The 12,436-nt window shown below is 39.9% G+C and overlaps 1 pseudogene across 1 annotated transcript; it reads left to right on the forward strand.

Annotated features, from left to right (window-relative positions):
* Positions 1 to 4,065: 4,065 nt before the first annotated feature.
* Positions 4,066 to 4,505, forward strand: LOC105547066 (annotated as a pseudogene). The gene has a single exon (XR_001007176.1). The product of XR_001007176.1 is annotated as a 10 kDa heat shock protein, mitochondrial pseudogene (transcript).
* The last annotated feature ends 7,931 nt before the right edge of the window (positions 4,506 to 12,436 follow it).

The raw sequence follows: 12,436 nt of genomic DNA on the forward strand, positions 1-12,436 counted from the left end.
TATTTTATACTTATGGAAGATCTTGTAGGCATATCTTCTATTTTTTCCTTTCGTTTTTATTTATTTACTTATTTAAAGACAAGATCTTGATATGTTACCCAAGACTTGAAGTCCTGACCTCAAGCAATCCTCCTGCCTCTGCCTCCTGAGTAGCTGAGACTGTACTACCGCACCCAGCTTATTTTTGTAATTTTAGTTTTTTGAGACAGGATCTCACTCTGTCGCCCAGGCTGGAGTACAGTGGTGTGATCATGGCTCACTGCAGGCTGGACCTCCTGGGCTCAAGCAGTCCTCCAGTCTCAGCCTCCAGAGTAGCTGGGATTACAGGCATATGCCACCACATTCGGCTAATTTTGTATTTTTAGAGCAGACAGGGTTTCTCCATGTTGGTCAGGCTGGTCTCGAACTCCCAATGTCAGGTGATCTGCCCGCCTCGGCCTCCCAAAATGCTGGGATTACAGGCATGAGCCATGGCACCTGGCCAATTTTTTTACTTTAGTAGTGACAGGGTCTTGCTATGTTGTCCAAGCTGGTCTTGAACTCCTGGGCTCAAGTGATCCTCCTGCCTCAGCCTCCCAAAGGGCTGGGATTACAGGTGTGAGCCAGCACCCCAGCCTGATCCAGCTTATCTTTAATCATATGTTACTCTTGAGCATATATTAACAGTAAAATGCAAGTGAAAAATTTGCTTAAGTTATGCTTAAAACTACCTCACATTTAATCTGACTCTTCCACACAATTCTCTGTGCCATCAAGAACATTAGTAATGTATTATTTCAAAAAACAATCCTTAACATAATGAAAAAAACATTGATACTGAGCTCTTAAGCCTGACTTTGCTATTATGCAGCACTAACCTACTTCTGACTCATTTTAGGAGCGTTGCTGAAAAGTCTGATTCACTGTACCATCCCCTCTCCACTAACATTTGATGTCTGGGGTTAAAAGAATGCTCCACTGTTAGTCTCAAGATTTTCTTCCAAGCCACTGACATTCATTCTGCAATGAATTTTGATGCTGCAATTTCGATATTCATACATGCATAAACAATGACATTTATGTAATGGCTGACTGGCTGACAGTGATTGTAGACAGTTTAAGATACATACTGATTTCAAAGATGTTAAAATGTGAAAAATACATTTCAAACAATGAAATATAATAAAGTAAGAATGAAGTGAAATCTAGAGGATATCTACCAAAACTGGAAGAACTTAGGTCCAAGTTTAATAGCACTGTGCAGCATGTGGGTTGGAAATGAAAGCCCAGACCCACCTAAAATAGGGAATCTAAAAGGAGATTCCCTCTTCCCCCTATAAAGCTGGGTCCCAAAGAGTTACTCTCTCAGTGTAAGGCAAATTAGAAATCATCCATTTCTCCACCATAATTACCACCACCAGATGACTACAACAGTAATTGCTCATCTCAAAATTTGGTGCTGAGTCGGGAAAGGGAGATTATCTCCTCCAAGAACCTGTAACCACAAGCCAGCCCTAATGCAGGTTTGCAGCAGAAACACATATAACCTAACACTATAACCTAAAAGAAAAAAAAAAATCATAAGCCAAGAATTAGGATTCAAATAGTCCTAGTACAATGATGCCCTCAGATGCTCAAAAGAAGCATGTCCCTTTGGAGGAACTCATCTATCCCAGGCCTCAAGGAATTTCCAAATAAAATGTTTTTTAAAAAGTCAGTAGAGCAATGAAGCAAGACAAAAACAAAAACAAATCGCAAAACTGCCAGGAAACAAAGCACCATGAGCAAGAACCAGCAGGAGGCCGGGCGTGGTGGCTCACACCAGTAATCCCAGCACTTTGGGAGGCTGAGGCAGGAGGATGGGCCAGGCATCAACAGTCTTTTATAGGAATAGAACCAAGATTTTGTTTAGTGAGTAATATGCTAAGCTTAAAATGCTTACTCTTAGGGACTGAATTTTGTTTCCCAGCACACCACCTCTCCCTAGTCCCCTCCCCAGCCACCACTGAAATTTATATATTGAAGCCCTAACCAATGTGACTAGATTTGGAGATAGGGCTTTTAAGGTTAAATGAGATCATAAGAGTGGGGCCCAAATCCAACAGGACTGGTGTCCTTATAAGAGGAAAAGGCGCCAGGCGTGGTGGCTCAGCCGGGCGCGGTGGCTCACGCCTGTAATGCTAGCACTTCGGGAGGCCGAGGCGGGTGGATCACCTGAGGTCAGGAGTTCAAGGACAGCCTGGCCAACATGGTGAAAACCCATCTCTACTAAAAATACAAAAATTAGCCAGGCGTGGTGGCAGGCGCCTGTAATTGCAGCTACGTGGGAGTCTGAGGCAGGAAAATCGCTTGAATCTGGGAGGCGGAGGTTGCAGTGAGCCGAGATCATGCCATTGCACTCCAGCCTGGGGGACAAGAGTGAGACTTCGTCTCAAAAAATAATAATAATAAATAAGAGGAAAAGAAACTAGAACTCTCTTTCTCTTCATGAACACAGAGGAGAAGCCATGTGAGTACACAGGGGCAGCAGCTGTCTGCAAGCCAGGAAGAACGCCTCACCAGAAACTGAATCTGCCAGAACCTTTATCTGGGAGGTGGAGGCTGTGGTGAGCCACAGCACTGCACTCCAGCCTGGGCGACACAGTGAGGCTCTGTCTCAAAAAAAAAAATCCAATAAACGAAGATAAATGAATCATATAAACATATTGGAAATAGATTGAAGTCTCGCTTAGTTAACTATAACGGTAACATAGTACTCACTAAAATAAGACATCTATGACAAATTAGTGAATGTTATTAATGCAAAGTATGTTTGAGATTAGTCATTGCACAAGAAAATTTGAACACCCTGAAATCTTTTTTTATTTTTATTTTTCTGAGATGGAGTCTCACTCTGTCACCCAGGCTAGAGTGTAGTGGCACAATCTCGGCTCACTGCAACCTCTGCCGCCCAGGTTCAAGTGATTCTCCTGCCTCAGCCTCCCGGTAGCTGGCATTACAGGCACCTGACACTGTGCCTGGCTAATTTTTGTAGTTTTAGTAGTGATGGGGTTTCACCATCTTGGCCAGGCTGGTCTTGAACTCCTGACCTCGTGATCCACCCACCTCAGCCTCCCAAAGTGCTGGGATTACAGGCATGTGCCACTATGCCCAGCCGAACACCCTGAAATCTTAAAGTTTATATATGAAAGAAACTTGGTAGACGTTTTACCACATTTGACAACCATCTTAAGAAATTACATGGTATTACCAAAAGGAAGTTGTAAAGCTGAAGGAAACTTTTCTAAACAATCAGTAATGAGAATAAATTTCAAACAAGAAGGAGAAAAGATTGATTTATCTTTATATTCATGTAACAGAAAATACTACAAAATCTTGACCCGGCACGGTGACTCATAACTGTAATCCCAGCACTTTGGGAGGCCATCGTAGGTGGATTGCTTGAGCTCAGTAGTTCAAGACCAGACTGGGCAACATGGCATGACCCCAGGGCCTCTATAAAAAATACAAAACTTAGCTGGGCTTGGTGGTGCGCATCTGTAGTCCCAGCCAGTTGGGAGGCTGAGGTGGGAGGATCACTTGAACCCAGGAGGTCAAGGCTGCAGTGAGCTGTGATGGTGCCATTGCACTCTAGCCTGGGAGACAGAGTGAAACCCTGTCTCAAAAAAAAAAAAAAAAAAAGAGTAAGGAAAGAAGGAAGGAGAAAGAAAGAAAGAGAGAGAGAAAGAAAGAGGAGAGAGAAAGACTACAAAATATTGTCATATGATGAAGCAATCAGAGTTGCAGGAAGAAAAGTATCACAGAGGTGATTCAGGTAATTAATAAAAATATTATGTTGTTTTTCTGGATTTTATCATTTGTGTTCTTGATTTAAAAAATTTTTAAATTTGTTATGATTTCTTTTTTCACTCTAAATGAAAACTTACTTCTGTGCATAATTTTGTACTTATAATTTGAAAATTTATATTTTCACTCTTTTAAAATTTTTTTTTTTTAACAAAAAGAGCCCCCAAATTACATGAGCTTCAGGTCCTACAAAGCCTGGCTCCACTCCTGATGACAGATGAATATGAAAACAAGAGAGCAGAGTATGAGTCTGAGGTGGAGGGAGTCATGGTAGGACAAGCATTTAGAAAGTTTCTTCCACTCTTTGACCGAGTATTGGTTGAAAGGAGTGCTGCTGAAACTGTAACCAAAGGAGGTATTATGCTTCCAGAAAAATCTCAAGCAACAGTAGTTGCTATTGGATCGCATTCTAAAGGAAAGGGTGGAGAGATTCAACCAGTTAGCGTTAAAGTTGGAGATAAAGTTCTTCTCCCAGAATATGGAGGCACCAAAGTAGTTCTAGATGACAAGGATTATTTCCTATTTAGAGATGGTGACATTCTTGGAAAGTACGTAGACTGAAATAAGTCACTATTGAAATGGCATCAACGTGAAGCTGCCCATTCCACTGAAGTTCTGAAATCTTTCATCATGTAAATAATTTCCATATTTCTCTTTTATAATAAACTAATGATAACTAACAACAACAACCAAAAAACCCCACAACATCAGTTAAGGTAAACTTATTAATCATTTCAATAGAAGTTTGAAAATGCACGATAATAAAACTCAACGACCTTCACATTAAAACTAGATCTATTTACTATATCTGGCAGTATGCTATAGTAGGTATATTTCTGCACATCATGTTGGGGCAGAAAAATAAAAATACAAAGTACAGGTATATTCTACCTAGAGTTAATCAAACTACAAAGTTTGAGGAAACAGTGCCCACAAGACTATCCTCACTTCTGATACAAACTATAAATTTGGGGGGTCCAAAAACTGCCTTCTTTGATAATTCACAAGACTCACAGAGCTCACTGAAAAGTATTATGCTCATGGTCACGGTTTCTTACAGAGAAAAGATACAAATGAAAGTCAGCCAAGGTGGCTGCGTAAAATGGTGCAGCCACTATAAAAAACACTGTGGTGGTTTCTCGAAAAAATAGAAGTAAAATTACCATGGCAATTCTACTTGGGGTGTATCCAAAATAATTGAAAGCAGGTCTCAAAGAGATACTGCACACCCATGTTCTCAGCAGCATTATTCATACTATTTAAAACACAGAAGCAACCCCAAACGTCCGCTGATGGAGGAATGGATAAACACAATGTGGTATACACATACAGTGAAATATTACACAGCCTTAACAAGAAAGGAAATTCTGACATGCTACAAAATGAATGAACCCTGAGGACATTATCCTAAGTGAAATAAGTCAGTCACAGAAAGACAAATGCTGTATATTCTACTTATTTGAGGCAGAGTAGTCAAAATCATACAGACAGAAAGTAGAATGGTGTTTGCCAGAGGGTGGAGGGGAGAGAAAAATTGGAAGTTGTTTAATGGGTACAGAGTTTCAATTTTACAAGATGAAAAGAATTATGAAGATGCACGTTATAAATATATTTAATACTGCTGAACTGTATACATAAAAATGGTTAAGACAGTACATTTTGTGTTATGTATATCTTATTACAATTAAAGAATTTGGCCAGGCACGGTGGCTCACGCCTGTAATCCCAGCACTTTGAGAGGCTGAGGCAGGTGGATCACCTGAAGTTGGGAGTTCGAGACCAGCCTGACCAACATGGAGAAACCCTGTCCCTACTAAAAATACAAAATTAGCCGGGCATGGCAGTGGGTGCCTGTAATCACAGCTACTCGGAGGCTGAGGCAGGAGAATCGCTTGAACCTGGGAGGCGGAGGTTGCGATGAGCCAAGATCACGCCACTGTACTACAACCTGGGCAACAAGAGTGAAACTCCGTCTCAAAAAAAAAAAAAAAAAATTGAAAAAATACAGGATCCCCAGTTAAATTTGAATTTCAGACATACTTATGTTAAAAAATTATTCATTGTTTACTGAAATCCAGATTTAATTGGTGTCCTGTATTTACCTGGCAACCGTAACCCCTCCCACTGAAAATAGTAGCTATACACACAAACACAAACATATACACATATAGCCACATACATACCCACACACATCATCTTCTTAAAGGCATCAGAAGTGACAAGATAAAAAGGAATTATCAAGTGTGATAACTTTGTACTGTGTCAGTGAAGAGTGTAATTAACATACTCAGAGATAGGAAAATATGACCAATTCATACAATGAGAAGTGAATAATTTTTTCATACAGACTCACAGACCCACAAAATTTGCAGCTTCAGTTCTACAACTTCAGTCAAGGGTCAAAGTAAACACAGAATACAAAATCTCACTAGATCTGATCTCAAATAGATTTTCCTGTCCAGTGTACACAAAATGTTTTCTTTTTCTTTTTTTTTTTGAGATGGACTCTTGCTCTGTTGCCCAGGCTGGAGTGCAGTGGCAGGATCTCAGCTCACTGCAACCTCCACCTCCCAGGTTCAAGCGATTCTCCTGCCTCAGCCTCCCAAGTAGCTGGGACTACAGGCGTGCGCCACCATGGCCAGTTAATTTTTGTATTTTTAGTAGAGACGGGGTTTCACAATGTTGGCCAGGATGGTCTCGATCTATTGACCTTGTGATCCGCCTGCCTCATCCTCCCAAAGTGCTGGGATTATAGGCGTGAGCCACTGGCGCCCAGCCACAAAATGTTTTCTTATTTGACTTGAACTAACAAATAGGCAAAGTTTCACATAAAGAAAAAAGAGTCACAAACCATATTCTGTCATCTCTTAGCTGACAGAGTATATAAACTACCATCATGTTGACATCCATAACCAAATGTGCAGACCATAAAATCAGACCCCCAGCTGTTGCTATGATCAGTTGAGAACAGCTTGTAAACTGTGTGCAAATCAGAAATAGAACCAAGTTTAACCAAGAACCAAAAACAAAAATAACAACACAGGGTAGGAATAAAGAAAGAGATGGAGGCTAAAGTTATATTTCCACCTGGGATTCACTCCAGGGACCAATAAAATGGTATGTCTGAGCTTAAATATTCCATAAGGCGCACTTCAAGGGTAAAACTCCTTAATTGTTTGAGGTAAGTGTCCATTTGGGCCTTTCAGGTAAGTGTCCATTTGGAACTTCCAGAACAATCAACGTATAATATTTAAAAGGTTTAAAATACGTCTTTTACACAAATAATAGAATGAACCCATGTCAAAAATACATTAACTTATTAACGATAGGACCACAAAACTAATAAAAGTGGTTCCAAGAGTATTGGAGGAAGTGTGTATTTATAGACATGTTATTTTTAAAAAGAACGCTGGATTAAGATTGCTAGATTAGATACAAAACTGGTCAATGAGTTCCAGGGCAATAAAACTATAACCTTTGGGGTTATCTTTTCCACTGGACAGAAATCTAAAAGTTAACACTTAACTTCACAGATTTGGGCTGTAACAGATGGTAAATAGTAAAGTCAAACACACATTCTCCTAAAGAAGTCAACAATCCTCGGATGGGACTGTTAAACAGTGCTCTAGTAAGACATTGAAAAGACAGGGAATACTTTCTTTTGCTTATTTCTAAATTTTAATTTTTTTTTTTTTTTTAAGATAGAATCTCACTCTATCACCCAGGCTGATGTGCAATGGAGCAATCTTGGCTCACTGCAACCTCCGCCTCCCAGGTTCAAGCAATTCTTCTGCCTCGGCCTCCCAAGTAGCTGGGACTACCGGCACGTGCCACCACGCCCGGGTAATTTTTGTTTTAGTAGAGATGGGGTTTCACCATGTTGGCCAGGCTGGTCTTTAACTCCTGACCTCAGGTGATCCACCCACATTGGCCTCCCAAAGTGCTGGGATTACAGGCATAAGCCACTGCACCTAGCCTTAAAGTTTTTTTCTTTAGAAGAATGTGCTCAACTGATCTTGAGTCCTGCCTCTGTACGCATCTCTCCTGTTTGACACTCTACCCTGAGAACTCTAGTTGCCACGGCCTCCCAGTAATCCAGTTCCATCTCTTCAATGCAGGGAGATGTTTAGGTTACACCTAGGTTTCCACTCCCTTCATCCTAGCAACAATTTCAGGCAGTAAGCTGGGCCAGTTGTAGAGCTCTATTTCTTTCCCATTCATCAGGGTTCACTGTACTCGGTAGCCTAACGTCTAATATCTTAAAAACCATTGTTTCATATATTTAGTCTAGTTTTCCAGTTGTTTCAGTCAAAAGGGTAAATCCATTTCCTATTACTTACTTTATCTTGGCTACTTTTTCTTGTTTCATTCATTGCACTAGTTAAATCACTCAGTATAACGCTGAATAGGTGAGAGCAGACATCATTGCCTTCTTCCTGATTGTACAGGGAAAGCATTAAGTCTTTCAACATTAAACATGATATCGATGTAGGTTTTTCATAGATAACTAACCTTAATCTGCTGAGAGTTTACTTATGTTTTCTAAGTGTTGAGATCATAGTTGCTGTTTTTTTCTTTTACATGCCGTGAATGTGGAAAATTGCACTGATTGGCCTAGAGTGAGTTGGGGAATGTTCTGCTCTCTTTAACTTTCAGCAAGACTTTGTGGGGAATTTGTATTTGCTTTTCTTCCTTAAATGTATGGTAGAATATAATAGTAAAGCTCTCTGGGCCTGCTGTTGTCTTTGTGGGGTTTCTAGCTACAAATCCAAATTATTTAAGTTATATAGCTGTTGAAGTTAACTATTTCCTCTTGAGTGAATTTTGGTAAGTTTGTCTTTCAAGGTATTTCTTCTAAATTGTCTAATTTATTGGCATCAAATTGCTCATAATATTCCCTTATTACCTCTTAATATACATAATATCTGTAGTCATGTCACTTCTTTCATGTAATTTGTGTCACTTCTATTTTTTCCTGATCAGTCCTGCCAGAGGTTTATCAATTTCATTGATCTTCTAATAAAAAAAAGCCCTTTCATTTCTACTGAGTTTATTACTTTTGTTTTATACCTAATCGATTTCCACCCACATCTTTTATTATTTCCTTTTTTTCTGCTTACTTTGTTTTATTTGCTTTATTTTTTATTTATTTTTTTTTGAGATGGAGTCCTGCTCTGTCGCCCAGGCTGGAGTGCAGTGGCGCAATCTCGGCTCACTGCAAGCTTTGCCTCCCGGGTTTACACCATTCTTCTCCCTCAGCCTCCCTAGTAGCTGGGACTACAGGTGCCTGCCACCGCACCCAGCTAATTTTCTGTATTTTTAGTAGAGACGGGGTTTCACTGTGGTCTCAGTCTCCTGACCTCATGATCCGCCCACCTTGGCCTCCCAAAGTGCTGGGATTACAGGCGTGATTTCTTTGCTCTTTATTTTCTAGTTTCTTAAGGTAGAAGCTGAGGTCATTGATTTAAGATCTTCCTTCTTTTCAAATGTATGTATTTATGCTACAAATTTTGCTCTGAATCATGCTTTAACTATATCCTACAAATTTTGATATGTGTGCTTTCATTTTTCGTTCAGTTCAAAATGAGTCCCAACTTCCCTTTTGGTTTCTTTGTTGATACATGGACTACATAGAAGGATATTATTTAGTTTCCCAATATTTGTTAATTTCCCAGAGATTGGTTATTTCTAACTTTATTGAAGTCACACTTTGAATGATTTTTTTTTTTTTTTTGAGACAGAGTTTCGCTTCTTTTGTTCAGGCTGGAGTGCAATGGTGTGATCTCGGCTCACTGCAACCTCCACCTCCCAGGTTCAAGTGATTATCCTGTCTCAGCCTCCCAAGTAGCTTGGATTACAGGCACGTGCCACCAGGCCACGCTAATTTTTTTTGTATTTAGGTTCACCATGCTGGTCATGAACTCCTGACCTCAGGTGATCCATCTGCCTTGGCCTCCCAAAGTGCTGGCATTACAGATGTGCACCACCACGCCCGGCTATGAGGTCACACTTTGAATGATTTTAATCCCTTTAAATGCATTGATACTTGCTCCCCAGAACTTAGCCTATCTTGATAAAGTCCCGTGTGCACTTGAAAAAAAAAGTTTTCTGTTGATGCTGAGTACTGTATAACTTTTATTTTTAAAAAGTTTTACCAAATCCCCTATTTTAAGAAGCATTTTTAATATAATTTATTTTTGCTGCTAGGTACTCTGCAAACATCTGTTACATTAAGTTGGTTGATAATGTGGTTCAAGTCTTTTACATTCTTATTAATTTTCTACTTAGCAATTATTGAGAGGTGCTAAAATCAGACTGTAATTGTGAAAATTGTTTTTCCTCACAGTTCCATCAGGTTTTGCTTTATGTATTTTGAAGCTGTCATTTAAGCAAATGAACATGTAGAATATAAAATAAATCCCATGATTAATTGTAGTACTTTTTCCTTTAAGCAGTAACTGTTTTACCAAAAAAAAAAAAAAAAAAAACAAAAAAACTTTTTGTTTCTTTTTGTAGATCCAGACTTCTATCTGGTATCTTTTTCCTTGTCCCTGAAGGATTTAATACTTCTTATAGTATAAGTCTGCTGGTGATGAATTCTTTCAGCTTTTGTATTTCTGAAATAGTCTTTATTTCACCTTTCTTTTCTTTTTTGTTGAGATAGAGTCTCACTCTGTCACCCAGGCTGGAGTGCAGTGGTGCGATTTTGACTCACTGCAACCTCTGCCTCCTGGTTCAAGCAATTCCCCTGCCTCAGCTTCCTGAGAAGCTGAGATTACAGGCACCCACCACCATGCCTGGCTAATTATTTTTATTTTTAGTAGAGATGGGGTTTCTCCATGTTGACTAGGCTGGTCTCAAACTCCTGACCTCATGATCCACCCACCTTGGCCTCCCAAAGTGTTGGGATTACAGGCATGAGCCACCATACCCAGCTCACCTTTGTTTTCAAGAGATATTTTGGCTGGGTACAGAATTCAAGGTTAATTTTTTTTTCTTTCAATACTTTAAAGATGTAACTCCATTGTTTTCACATAAGATAGATAAGAAATATGCTATCATCCTTTGGTTTCTCTATCTATGTCTAGTTCCTACTGCCTTGAATATTTCCTCTCAGTTTCTCGTTTGAACAATTTTTTAAGTGTTAACGTGTTATGATATTGTTTTCCTTGTCTTCCTTGTGCTTGAAGTCCATTAGACCTATGTAGGACTTATAGTTTTCATCAAATTTGAACACTTATCAGCCATTACTTTTTCTAATCCTTTTTCCCTCCTCCCCTCTCCTTTGGAGACTCCAATTACACACACATTAGACCACTAGAGGTTCTCCCACAGTTTACTGATACACTATTCATTTTCTTCAGCCTTTTTTCTTTAATTTTGAAGAACTTCTGTGCTATGTGTTCAAGTTTACTAATCTTTTATTCCACACTCTCTAATGTGCTGCTGATTCTAACAAGTGTGTTTTTCATATCAGACACTAGAGTTTGCATTTTCAGAAGTTCGATACTTTTTTTTTTTTTTTTTTGAGATGGAGTCTCACTCTGTCACCCAGGCTGGAGTGCAGTGGCACAATCTCAGCTCACTGTAACCTCCGTCTCCTGGGTTCAAGCAATTCTTGTGCCTCAGCCTCCTGAGTAGCTGGGATTACAGGTGCCCCCCTACCCCAACCCCCACACCACGTTTGTCTAACTTTTGTATTTTTAGTAGAGATGGGGTTTCACCATGTTGGCCAGGCTGGTCACAAACTCCTGACCTCAAGTGATCCACCTGCCTTGGCCTCTCGAACTGCTAGGATTACAGGCATGAGCCACTGTGCCCAGCCTGATACCAGTCTTTTCAATCTTTCAATGTTTCAAGCATTCCTCTACTTTCTTGAACATACAGAATATACTTTTAACTAGTTTCAATATCCTTGTCAATTAATTCTATCATGTGTGTCATTTCCAGGTGTTCATATTTATTTTTCTCACTGTGGTTGCATTTTTCTGCTTTATTGCATGATTGGTAATTTTCAATTGGATACCAGACATTGAATTTCACTTTGTTGGGTGCCAGATATTTTTGCATAATATAATAATATTCTTAAGCTTCATCCCAGTTTCTCTCAAAACTCACATTTAAGCTTTCTTAGGTAACACCAAAGCAAGCTTAGTCTAGGGCTAATTTTGTCCCACTATTAATGCAATGTTGTTCTATTCATTTTTCAGACAGGGTCTCACTCTGTTGCCCAGGCTGGAGTACAGGGGCACAATCACAGATCACTGTAGCCTTGACTTCCCTGAATTCAGGTGATCCTTCCACCTCAGCCTCCTAAGTAGCTGTGACTACAGGTGCATGCCACCACACCTGGCTAATTTTTGTATTTTTTTGTAGAGACAGGATTTCACCATGTTGCCCAGGCTGGAGGGCAATGGCACAATCTTAGCTCACTGCAACCTCCGCCTCCCAGGTTCAAGCGATTCTCCTGCCTCAGCCTCCCAAGTAGCTGGGACTACAGGCGTGCGCCACCATGGCCAGTTAATTTTTGTATTTTTAGTAGAGACGGGGTTTCACAATGTTGGCCAGGATGGTCTCGATCTATTGACCTTGTGATCCGCCTGCCTCATCC

Source organism: Mandrillus leucophaeus, unplaced genomic scaffold (genome assembly GCF_000951045.1).
Source record: "Mandrillus leucophaeus isolate KB7577 unplaced genomic scaffold, Mleu.le_1.0 Scaffold38, whole genome shotgun sequence".
NCBI lineage: Eukaryota > Metazoa > Chordata > Mammalia > Primates > Cercopithecidae > Mandrillus > Mandrillus leucophaeus.